Source organism: Lactuca virosa, chromosome 5, assembly GCF_052849685.1.
Source record: "Lactuca virosa cultivar CGN04683 chromosome 5, Lactuca_virosa_CGN04683_v6, whole genome shotgun sequence".
Classification (NCBI taxonomy): Eukaryota; Viridiplantae; Streptophyta; class Magnoliopsida; order Asterales; family Asteraceae; genus Lactuca; species Lactuca virosa.
This window is the reverse complement of record NC_136430.1, coordinates 322507856-322513670: the sequence shown is the minus strand read 5'-3', so window position 1 is coordinate 322513670 and position 5815 is coordinate 322507856.

The window sequence follows — 5815 nt, the reverse complement described above, 5'->3', positions numbered from 1 at the left end:
AGGCTTATGATCCATAACTCATATGGACTAACTATTCATGGAAACTTACATAAACTTAGTCCATCATGGATCAATAGCCCAAACCATATGTACCACTGATTTACATAATCAGTCCCCGTTAATTTAATTAGTCTCTTTTGATCACCAAAGTAATTCCAAATTAATTCTTGATCAATACTATTTAAATAATATGATTTCTCAATTTAATATATTATACTTATAATACATTAATAAATCACAAATAACCTCTTTCTCTAATATCCATCCTAACAATTTGCCCTGGTGAATGCAACCCGAAATGGACCATGCTACTCTCGGGTCAAGTACATACCAATTATAGTTATGGGCTTAGACACCTAATCCAACAGTCTCCCACTTGGATAAGTCTAATAACTATAACTGGATGTACGACTTAAACCCGACTAGCAATCGTAGCTCTTAAAAGCCGCTGTCGAACTCTGACGCGTCCATTAGATAAGGGATCATATATTTCTCCATTCTAGGTATCGTATGGACTAAGACAAGGATTATAATCATTCTCTTTGTCCATATGTTGTTTCCCGATTTCCGATTTATGACGACCGACTAATTGAACAAATCAAATCAGTCCAGGCTTGGCCAAGCGCTTAGGGTTGTCATCACTAAATTATTGAGGGGCCCACATATATCGCTTTTATCCCTCTTAGGGTAAAAGGAACGGATAAACTTTGACTCATATGCTTGCTCTATCTACTCATCAAATCACACACAATGATACGTTTTATAACACCAAGTTACTGGTGCGTTTACATATCATCAATGTGCAACTGACTTGTAAACTGCAACTGTATGTCTCCGTTTCAATAATATAAGATATTATCGTCTCACAATCACCCGTGATGAAATCCATGAAGTGATTCACATGAGCGTGGGTTTAATCCAATACTCAAATCTTATTACAGGAGTACTCATGAACACTGCAATAAACTTGTGCTATGTCTAAAACACTTAGACAATCTACAGTCAGATTCATGACAGTCTTACCTCATTACCTACTTCCAAAGTATGATTGACTGTGGATGTTTGACTAATCTTATTATTTGGGAAGTCAAAACATGCAAAGTGAAACACAAGAATAATCGAATCCAATATGGTCTCAAAACATTGAATATAAGTAAAACACCTTTTATTTAATCACCATATTGATTACACATTATTCGTTGTATAATGTTTCGATTAATTAACTTAATACTTGGATTAAAAACAATAGTTATCCCATGCTCCAAGCATGCACACTATGGGCGTGTTCGGAAAAATTAGCTGGTAGCGGGTAGCTTGTAGCACTTAGCGAGTAGCTTGAACTTGTAGCGTTTTGTTAAACGCTACATGAAGTAGCATTTGGATTTGGAGCGTTTTGTTTAAACTAAACGCTAGAAGCTTGTAGTGCCGAAAGAGGCTTTTTGTTCAAAATGGAGCGTTTTGTTAAACGCTAGAAGCTAGAAGCTTTCAAACGCTCCCAAACTCTTTGTGCCGAACACGCCCTATGTTTGTATATATGGTCCTTACTTTCTGAAATAGATCAATTGAAAACATTTCAATGATGCTGATTTCACAATTCCAAATCTTTATCACAAGTGTTAGATTCTAAACTATCATGCAATAATTCCTTTTCGTAATGTCATGGTACCAAAGTCATAGAGACTTTGCTAATGATATTACAAAACTTTCCACTAGAGATTGATAACAAAACAATTCCAAGGAAGCGAAGTCTAAAATTCAAAGTACATTCCTTTGAACATCCTTCTTGCATAAAAGTTTCTAATCCACACATAGATTCTGAATATCCAACTCTAATTATGAAAACATTTCCATATTTGCCATATGACAATGCATTATTAATAGAATTCTATCTATTTGTAATAATGTCAATATGGTCCATCCATTACTATACTTCCAACTGTCCTTAAGCAACCAATCCTTAGCGAACCTTAGATTGTCCTTGATAGTTGTTTAACCACTTTAGTCATATCCGGTTCCAGTCCTTTTTCCCTCTTAATGCCCTAGGCATTTGGAAAATTAGAACACGTGAATATTATAGCATATGCAATTGATCCTATATCCGAAGCATATGGGACACGATTCATAATGTCTTACATAAAGACATGATACTTGACCAGTTTTTTGCTATAATATTTCTATATATAGAATTTCCAATGTTAAAATATTTCAACATGGTATTCACATATATCCATGACTAAGTTTGATTAATACTTCAATCTAAACTTTTATATTCGAAATAAAGTATAAGTATCCTCTCCCTTACTATAGCGAAACAACTTTTCAACCTTTGTAACTTTGCAAATTAGAACTTTGTTTCCTATAAATAGTATTGCTAACTTGCAATATTTCATATAATAATCATGCTCCCACTATCATGATAATTATATTCTTACCATCATAACGCTTATGCTCCCACCTGCTTTGACATGTACATAGAAATCAGCTGGACTTCTAGAAATCAATACTTATTGACTTTCTTTCTAAAGTTCAGATTTCTGATACGAGATGCTTCGATAAGCCTTTATCTAAGCTCATACACTTTTTACAAGACGGCTCATATGTGTGTCCAAACTATTTCAGAACTTATAGCAATAAGTTCTGAATGTTCTGACTATTTGCCATTTCTCACAATTCGAACTATGAAGAGGGATGTCATAATCATAATCGAATTTGAGAACGCAATTAACACAATTGCTATCTCCTCAAATCTACTTAGTGAAAGCGTTTCCTCACAATCATTTTCATGAAGGTGAGAGAAACCTTACCACTTAGATTTAATGGTGTATGTGTTCCTATCCATGTGAATCTGTCACTTCCATCCATTATCATAAGACCAGGTCTATGACAAATTCAAACTCGATATGGACTGAACTTGTTCAATCTTAATTTCTTGCCACTTGGTAGCACAAAGGTTGTTGAGCAGTTCACCATTACCGATCAATGAGTTTTCACTGATCAAGGTGCTTTGCCTTATGCAAACAAATGAGAACTCATAGAACTCATATTCATAATCAACTTAAATGGAATGGGCACAGAAACAAGAATATGTCAACACGATAGGTTACGAACCTCAAGTCGTGTGCTAGTAATAAACAATAGGTTTATTCTTGATTAGTTCTTGAAGCTTTTCAAGGTCTTTAAGACTCCCACTGACCTCTTGACATATAAGTTTCTCTTGTCAAGAACATTCCTTGAAAAACAAATATTCAAGAGTCAGTGCGTATTCTTATCAAGAATGACACTTCATATAATTGGTCTTAGTTGGTCTTCGTTTTATCCAAAACATCACAACTACCAATTTCAAATGTGCATGAGTAAGAAAACTTTTCTACTCCACACTCCATGATGTGTTATAAACCTACTTAAGATATGTCACTCAAGGCACAATCTTGGAGTATGATTCTAAGACTTGATTTTGGAACGAAGTATGATTCACCTTTTTGATTTAACCATTTCAACAATTCCCGATTCCTGTTCTTAGCCATACAAATGCACTAAGGTGTCCTTAGAGGATCAATTGTGATATGGTTTCATAATCATTAAGATGATCATAAAACATGATACTAAAGTACTCTCCTTTCCTTTCAGATTGGAGAAAATTTTATCTTTATGCCTAATTGATTCTTCTTATTCATCCTGCTATACATTGAAACTTTTTCAATGATTCAGAATTACACTTAGTATTGTAAGCATAACCATCTTTACTAAACTTTAGTAAATCATGACGAATACCTTATTGTTCTTTGTGGTGGACTTTACCAGTGCACAACAGAGTGTACTAGATCCCCTTGTCCGTCACTTGACTCGCATATACATGTAAACAAGGAATTAGTCTTAATATCTCAAAGACGAAGGTTCTCCTTCATCATACAATACAAGTTTCATGATTCCAAGTTTCTGTCCAATCGAAACTTTGGTGATGAGAATCTTTCCTTATTTGATAATTTTAGACACTACCACAAACGAAAAAATCAATTCCATTTGCTAAGAAACATACACACATCAATTTTCACAAATGCCATTGTAAGGGAAAAACTTGTCCTTACAATGCAATTACAAATAAAAACTATGTTACTACATATTTCTAAGAAATCTATCATAACTCTTAAGTGGCAGCTCAAAAATCCAATCATCGAACCATGCAATCGAAATCCATCTCTTCGCGATCAGACTCAACTCACTCTTCCTTTAAGCTTCCTTCGATTCTACAAAATATCAAAATGTAATCTTCACATCATGTACTAAGAATCTACAAATAGGAACTTAATAGAGTTAGATAGTGGACTTACCTGAAATAGAATCATACAATTTGATTTTACCATCTCTTAGATCTTTCAGGTAGTCAGGGCAGCTTCGCTTCCAATGTCCCTTCAAATGGCAATAGAAACAAGTAGACTCTTTGGTATTTGCACATGGAACTATCTCAGATTTGGCTTTTATCTTATGGTCAAATCTTTTGACCATAGCCAATTCCCTTCCCATAGGAGAAGGGATCTTTTCTGGACTATCTATGTCATTGCCTATGTCCATGGCAGCTTAGGAAGTAGATCTTCCAATCAAATTTGCTTGACCAGTGCGCCAAATCATTGCTGATTCAACAACAATTAGCAAATATGTAAGATTGATAAGGGTCACGTCGTGATCTGTCATATAGTAGTCTTTAACAAACTGACTATACGACTCGGGAAGTGACTGAAGAACCCATTCAACAGCCAACTTCCTTGGGAAAATGACACCCAACATTCCCAGCCTATCAATGTGTGACTTCATATCCAAGACACGTGCACACGCAAACCTTCCATCTTGGTGTTTGCTAGCCAATAGGGCTTGAGTGATCTTGAACTTTTCAAGTCGACGAACATGTGGGTCAGGGAGAATAATTGGAGGAGGTGGAGAAAGAGAAGTTCCACTACAACACGAACAAGGGATTAATCTTTCACCTCGATCGTCTTGTGGAAAATCATCTTTATAAGGAAAGCTTTTTCCAAAAGATTCGGGAAGACTGTAGTTGTCAGAACTAGACATCTACAAGGGAGAAATTCAAGTTAGTTGATTTAAATCCTTAATATAACACCCAAATGAGATATTAAGGCTAGGACCCGACATAATAATTTACAATTCGGAAGAGGGATGTCGTAATCCAATTGCAAAATATTTGTCGGTAGGTAAATGACGATTTACCAATTCCAGCATGAAAACGAATTTTTTTAACGAATTAAGTTTTAAATGAAACTCCTAGATCTTTTGAGATCCGTTGAACTTTTCAATGGCATGTTTAATCTCGATTATGCCCTTCAGGTTTGTGGTTGGGATACCAAGGATCACAAACAAGGTGTGAATAACCATGCAAATTAGCTTGGTACTCTCGATGTCATTAATCACCTAATCAATGTGTCGGTCAACCACACACACTCCATTGATCAATGATAATTTACGAGAAACCCATTGCCATCCTTCATTAGTCCACATTAGTGTGCCGGTTAACCACACACGCTCTACTAACTGACCTATAAGGTGCAATGTGCAATTTCATCGGTTAGCATCAAATTCACATTTTTCCTAAAGTAACTAAGATTGGGAATTTATAAAGTGTTTAGTTACTTTGTATTTCATTATACTTTTAATGAGGATTTAAGTGTCCTATCAAACCTGTTGAGCTAACGACCCTCCACTGGTTAAGGGTGTGGTGGGTAAGAATGACGGTCATTTTACAGGCCGCTTCCTTAAACACCCCTTATAGACCAACTTCGTGAATGAGGCCTACTAACGGTAAGAC